Raw genomic sequence first — 8,006 nt, forward strand, 5'->3', positions numbered from 1 at the left:
GTGAACGTTGGCTGACTCGGAATCTGAGAGCCTGGGCTTCCTCTTCCGGCAAGTGGGGCCCCGCCACCGGCTGTGGCCCGCGCAGGGCGGCGCGCCGGGTAAACCGCAGAGCGGGCTAACCGGGAGAATGCGCCGGGCGGTTCCTCCGTGAGGCGGAAAGGCCCGAGTGGGTTGGGGCGCAGGCCTCGCGGGCGAAGGGGAAGTAGAGGGGGCGGATACTGCACCTTCCCCCCCCGGCCCCGCCCGGACCGTCCTGACGCGCGCTAAGGACCGGGCCTGCGCCGCTTCATGCCGCGCGGCCTCCACTCCCGACCCGGGGGCAGCGGCCTCCTTGGCTACGGCGCCGGCGGTAACTGAAGCGGTGAACGCGGCACTTAAAGACGGCGGCAGCGGCGGCGGCGGCTCCAGCACTTCCGGTTTCTTGCGCGCTGCCCTCCAACGGGGGAAGGCGCAACGGGGCCAAGAAGAGCGCAGCTCTCTGCTCGGCGGGGTTCCCTTACGACGGTGCCATCTAGTGGCCGGAGGAGCGAACGAGGCGCGGGAAGGAAACTGGGCGGGGGTGGGGGACAGAGAAGAAATCCAGAAAGGGGCAGTAACTTGCTGGAAATCACAGGACGAACTGTGGCACGTCCGTACTCATCTATTTTTTTCCTTCGACAAATATATATTGAGTGCCTCCTATGTGCCAGGCAGAGCTGTAGACACTGAGATTAGAACACGGAGCAAGCCAGGCAAAAATCCCTGCCCCTTCATGGAGATGACATGGAGAGGGAAGGAGCAGGACCTTGGGGATTTTCTGGGTGTCTCACTGTTATGGTGGAAAGAAACCTGAACTTGGAGTCAGAAAGCTTGGCTCTAGTACTAACTAATGACCTTCAGCAGGTCAGTCTCTTTGAGCCATGGTTTCTTTATCTGTGAAAGAGATGTAATAACGTCACTTAATTGCACTTAACGAAAACCACGTGTGTCATACAAACACATAAAGATGAAGGAACTGGTGCCCAGGGCAGGGAAGTGAGTGGCTTGCTATTATCAGGACCAGAGGCAGGTCTCTTGACCCGCAATTTATTTCCTATTCTACACCATACATTGGCTGAGAGAAAGAGAAAAGGGGAGCCTCGGGAGATGACTGGGAAAGTGGAAGGTGTAGAACAAAACAGTGGACAAGCTGGGCCTTCCCTATTTTCTATTATTACAAGGAACCATTTGTCAGAGGTGTGTGTCATTAGGCTTTTTTGTAATAAAAGATCCATCTGGGTGCCATGTTCTACTCCTCAGTATGCAATTATTCACTCTGAGGTTAAATGAGTCTTTGCTCAGGCTTTTTTTTTTTTTTCAGTTGAGTTCCTCTAAAAGTACAGTCATGTTTTCACTGGGATTCCTCTATGAATTTTGTGCAAATAAACAAACTCCCAAACAAAAAAAACACCCGAAAGTAGGTTTTAAGGCTTTGAATGCAGATGCACATGCTAACAAAGTACAATGAAACATCTTGCACTTCATTTCATTCATCCAAATGTTTACTGAATCTCTGCCATGTGCCTGTCACTGTTCCAAGCACTGGTGCTACAACAGTGAATAAAGTAAGCAAAATCCCTGACTTCCTGCAGTTTATATTTGAGTAAGAGGAAAAAGACCTCCCCAAAAGCAAATAAAAAATATATAATTTCATGGATTTAAAAAAACAAGCTCCAATAGATAATCGGCAAGGACCTACTGTATAGCACAGAGAACTCTACTGAATACTCTGTAATAACCTAAACGGGAAAAGAATTTGAAAAAGAATAGAAATATGTATATGTATAACTGAATCACTTTGCTGTACACCTGAAATGAACACAACATTGTTAATCAACTATACTGCAATAAAAAATAAAAATTAAAAAAAAAGAGAGAGATTAACAGTAAACCTCAGGGGAAAACAAAACAAAACACCAAAAAAAAAAAAAAAAAAAAACAAGCTCCAGAGAGGTAAAGGATGTGCTGAAGTCATATGCCTAATGACAGACTGAACTAGATTTGAATTCAGATTTCTTTGTTTTCAGTGTTATTTTCTCTTTCTATGGCAGGGTTAAAAAGCCTCTAACCCTGAGAAATCTGTGGGGGGAACATCTCCATCACACACACTGGCCATCTTGCATGCATCCACATAGGCCTCCTAGGCAAAGGCTGGAACCAACGGCTATCTGAGTTGTAGCAGAATGCTTTGTGATCTTTCCAGAACTGGAAAGGAACAGTCTTATGAAGATCTTGAGGCAATCTCCCCTGGGGGTCTCCCCTGGGGTTCTCCCCTGGGTCAGCCAGGGGGGTTCTCTCAGAACCCTCCCAGGTTCTGAGAAGGTGTGGGCTTTCTGCCCCACCCCCATCAGAATAGGGCTGAGAATATAAAAACCTAGAACTGGCTGCAGCCTAGAACTGGCTCCTCAGAAGCCAGTTATCCCAGAACTTACACTGCAGTCACCTGGCCCTTTCTTTTGCTTCAGTAGTGTCCTTTTTCATATATGGGACAAGGATCACTGGCACCTTGAGGCATTCTTCCCTTTGTTATACATGTAAGTAATAAACTGTCTGAGGCTAAACTGGCTCCTTGTTTTTTTTTTTTTTTTCATGGCATGTGGGATCTTAATTCCCCAACCAGGGATTGAACCCTCACCCCTGCATTGGAAGGGTGGAATCTTAACCACTGGACCACCATGGAAGTCCCTAAACTGGCTCCTTGGATCTTTACTGGCTGAATCACTCAGGCCTGGGCCTTGCCAAACACAAGCAAACTGTGTGCTTGACAAAGCCTACTTAGCTATATTATGCTGCCCTACACTCTAGGAACTCCTCAGGAAAAGGCAAGTTATCTAGCACACGTGGTCTGAATAAATAGCATGGTGGGGTTGATACAAATCCGTCCCTGCTGTAGACTGAAAAAAATCGCAAAGCATCATGAAACAATCATATTTTGACATAATGGACGGCAGGCAGGTAAATGTGAATGAAAGCTAGGGTGGACAAGTGAGAACTCTTCCCAGGGTACCCTGGGCTGCATCTTGAAATCAGTGCCTATTTGAAGTAATCAGGTCCTCATCCAGTTCTGACCTCATGTTTTAGAGAACCTGACATCTTTTCACATGGGGCCTCATCAGAGACCAACCTGTCTCCCAGTCCTGCATCTACCGTTCCACGATCTTCAGGCAGTGGTAATTTTGCTCAGGTACTCATGGATCAGAGCACGGATTCCTGGAGTCAGGCAGACCTGGGTTCACATCCTGGCTCCTCTCCTCACTAACAGATTAATATCGGGCCTCTCTAAGTTTTATCTCTCTCATCTGTAAAATGACTTTTTCTTCCCTCTTATACTTGGATCATTTTTATTTAGTCTGCATATTATTCCAAATATTTTCAGTCTTGAATGTGCAACTGAGCTTAAAAGAGAAGAATCTGATGTCTCTGTTTTCTAATCCCAGAGTTATAACTCCCAGAAAGCATGGTTGCCTCATGCTAGCTCCCTATATAGGGAAGGATCAAGGATTATAAAGGAAGAAAACAAAAAGACAAGTTACTCCCCAGTATCTTAGCACTATATAAAGTTGTAATCAAAATTTTTGTATTTCTTATCATGAAGTTTCAATATTGCTAGTTTCCTATTCATCATTTTGCACAGCTGTATAGTTTTCCATTGAGTTATTATACCACAGTACATTTAGTCATTCCTGAGTAAGTCTCAGTGTTTCAACATGTAACATCATGAACATCTTCATATATACATCTTCCTTCCTTGAAATTATTTTCTTAGAATAAAATCCCCAAAGGGGAATTACAAGGCCAATCAGCATAAACATCTCCATTTATCTTGTTACATGTTGCAAAACTGAATTCCAAAATGATTCCACAAATTCATATTGCCCTTAGTTACATTCAGCATGAATGTGCCAATTTCACTAAAACTTTTCTAGCACTGGGCATTATCATCAACATGCATATTTTAAGCATCTACTTTCTGAAACATTGTACTCGATGCTACAGGATACCAAAAGGAAGCAATGTGTTCCAGGGAGATTTATAATCTAGTTGAGGAAACAGATCACAAGCATGTAATGTACACACTAATAGCAGTTGATTACAGGGTATAATGGGCTAGAGTTTGTTTTTCCACTTCCTCCATATTTTATACCTTTTGGAGGCATAGTATAAACCAAGCTGCCATAACAAAAAAGAGCTTTTCAGCTAATTTTCTTTTTCATATTTAAGTTTTTGAATAAAAGGGTATATAGTAAAAAATATTCAGCTCTGCTGGTCTTCCAGTCACCCAGTTTCCTTCCCCAAAAGAAACTGATGTTATTGGTTTCTTGCATATACTGTCCAGTAATATTTTATGATACATAAACAAATGCTTATGTACAAATGTATTATTCCTCCCACTACTCCACCATTTTTACATAAGTGGTAGCATACCAACTGTCTGTACCTGGCAACCATGTAGGCAGCCCAGAAAGCCAAAAATTATCAGGTAGGTCAAACTGGATAGGGTGGAAAGGCTACTCCCCGCACTCAAGGAAGGGGCCATCTCTGCATATTATTCTGAACTGTGTATTGACAGGCTGAGGGGAAGATTTTTCTGGCAATGACTGGCTGCAATGCTCACCACTCTCCTGGCATAGTTAGGAGGTTACAGGGATATGAGCTGGCTGCCTGAATTCCCCAGTAGATGCCTGGGCTGATCTGTCAGTCTCTCTCCATTCTCAGCTTTGTGCCATCTAGATAGAGTAACCTGATTTTGGTTAAGGATATCTGGCTGGGTGATCCTGGGTGAGGCACAAAACAGCCAAATTCTACAGCTCATTTTCCAAAACTTCTTCCAGGAATAAAAGGTTCTGTAAAAAGGTGAACAAGGAGAATGTGTATGATCACTTGCCAAAGGCAGGAGTATAGACTTATGCACTGAGCATGTGCTTCATCCAGAGGAAACACTCAGCAAATGCTTCTGATGGCCAGAGAAGGGAGAGGTGACCCTGGGCCACACGAGGCTGGAAAGGCTGCATCTGGAAGGGAGAACACAAAGACAGTGCTTCATTTGCATTTTAATTTGACTAGCATTATCATAAAACCATCAGCCCTACCTGTTTCAGCTTGGCAGGGCTACTTGTGCTCTGCCTTTTTAGCCCCTCTGCCATCTTTTAGTTTTATAGTTTATCTGGATGCTACTCTTTCCCTTCTCCATTTCAATATCTTTTTTTCTTTTTTTTTTTTACTGGATTTCTCATGGAGAGAGAATTCCACAGTAGCTGTCCTTCTCACAGGAAAATTTAGGAATAGCTGATAAGAACATTGGAGGGGAGTGAGTTCAACTCTCTCATTTGATGGATATGGAAACTCAGGCCCAGAGAAGTCATCCAGTAGGTTAGTGGTGGTTGAACCAGGCTGGATAAACCCCCTTCCATTGGACTTTTCTTATGGAGCATCTGAGGCAAAATGTCATTCAGTCTCCTTGCTTACCAATAGACTTGGACTCAATTCGCCTTGGATAGAGGTCAGCTGATAAATCTCAGGGCTCAAATATGCTAAACTGAAATTATTTTTCTTTATTACACAGCCACCAGGATGATTAAAATTTAAAAGACTGAAAATACCAAGGAAATGGAGCAACTAGAACTTTTAAACATTGCTTGTGGGAGTGTAAATTGATCAAAACACTTTGTAAAACTGCCTAACGGTATCTACAGAAGCTCAACATATATATTCTATGATCTAGCAATTCCATTCCTAGGTATTTACCCAAGAAAATTAAGTACATATATCCACCAAAAGACAAGTACATAAATGTTCCTAGCTAAAAACTGAAAACAATTCAATGTCCATCATCAGGAGAATGGATAATTTGTGATACATTCATACAGTGAAATAAAACAAACAAACCCCAAAAAATAATGAACTGGTGATTCACATAATATAGATAAATCTCAAATACATTATGTTGAATGAAAGAAACCAGACACAAAGTGTACATACTGGTAGATTCCATTTACACGAAATTCAAGAATAGACAAAAACTACTCTATGGTGATTGAAGTCAGGATAGTAATTATTGGGGTGTAGGGAATGGGAGGCAAAGGTACATGACATGGGAGAACCCATAGGATGCTGGAAATGTTCCGGATCTTGATCTAGATATTAATTAATTACACAGGTATAAACATGCAAAAATTCAGCTTAATTGGAATATTTAAAATTTGCCTGGTTCCTATACATAAGTTATACTTCAATTTTTTAAAGTGCCCTATATAGCATCTACATTGTAGTAAAAGCAATGCAATAAAAATAATTTTATCATTTCAAAAAATTATTATTTTCAAAATTCAAGGCTATTGGGGTTACCGTTTTCATTATCTCATAACAGGCAGATTGCATCACCTCCAACTGGTTTGCCTACTACCAGTTTCTCCTCACTGACAGGTTGTTTTGCCCAGCACATATTTGATTTTGCTGATCTCCTGTAACAAACTTCCTTGACTCTCATGTGTCTGTGGGATATAGTACAAACACCTCATTGAAACAAAGACTTTCTTAATCCACTCCCTATCTGTCTTACCAGACCCAGGGCAATCTCTCCCCTCCATGCCCTTAACCCCCAGTATGCAGAACATTTCATATCTCTTCATCTTTGGTCTCCCGCCCTGTGCATCCACTGCCCTACCTCTGCTTCTTCCTCTATCAAATTCCTCCTCCATTTCACTGTCCAGCTCTCAAGGATTTGCTCTCAAATATCTGCCACTGGTTCCTACAACCCTTAGCTCCTACCTTCCTGCCTCTTTCTGAGCTCAGTATATTCCCCATATTAAAACCCTCTATATTTTATATGACCTACCCCCTGAGCTAAATGTTTTCTGAGAACTAGCATCATTTCATCTCTGGATCCCTGGGCTCAGAACTTTGCTAAATAAATGGGTGCTAACAGAACTGAATAATAAGGTTCATTTTTGTCCCAGACTTCTGGTTTTCATAGTAATGTTGCTTCCTATTAAATTCTTCACTGAAAGCAGACTTGGGGATGAAAGTGGATACAGACGAGATAGTTTAAATTAGACTTAAATTAGTGTTGTCTGTCTATAGTTTGGGTTTCCTTTTCAAAGGAGACAAGTCTCTTGTGCTGTCCCATAGAATAGCTATTAATTTGTGACTATTTAAATTAATTAGTAGTAAATGAAACAAAAAATTCAGTTTCTCAGTTTCTTTAGCCACATTTCACGTACTCAGAATCCCAATATGGCTAGTGGCTACCGTTATGGACAGCGCAGAATGGAGTATTTCCATCATCGTATGAAGTTCTATGGGATAGCGCTGGAAATCTCTGGTCTTTACGCTTGCTCTCCCCTCTTAGAACACTCTTCCATTCCCTCCCACACCGCTTCCCCTACAACCATCATCATCCTTATTATGTCTGTAATTGCTTACGTCTTTTAATAGACTAAGGGTTCCAGGGCGGCAGGTGCTGTATCTTACTCCTGAAGCTCCGGTGATTAGCTTTGAAGCCCGGGCACACAGTAGGCGCTCAGTAAACGTTGAATTAATGAATGACAAATGGGAGGAACCTTCCAGATACACCAATCCAAGCCCGTTCTCCGTGCTGATCGGTTCCTCATCAGTCTCCAGCGTTTTTTAATTTTTACGCTTATTTTTAACCGTCCTTCAGAAGAGAGGAAACTGCACAGCACCTGTCGACTCCGGAGGCGGCAGCAGCAAGCAGGGGCATCACACGCTCCTGGGCCCGCCCCCTCCCGCCTCCGCCCCGCCCCGCCCCGCCCCCACCCGGCTCTCCCTGAAGCCCGGAGCCCGCGCCGCTGCCTCCCCCTGCTCGCCACTGCGCAGGCGCGGCCCACGAGCGTGGGTTGTATAGAGGCTGCGGGCTGCCAGCTCTCCGGAGCGAGGTGGTCTTGCGGCCTGTGTTCGGCCAGCTCCAGCCGCGCACAACCTGCCTGAGGCAGCGAGCCTAGTCTCCCCGCGCCCTGAGCAGTGTGGTC

This window comes from Hyperoodon ampullatus (genome assembly GCF_949752795.1).
Source record: "Hyperoodon ampullatus genome assembly, chromosome: 3".
NCBI lineage: Eukaryota > Metazoa > Chordata > Mammalia > Artiodactyla > Ziphiidae > Hyperoodon > Hyperoodon ampullatus.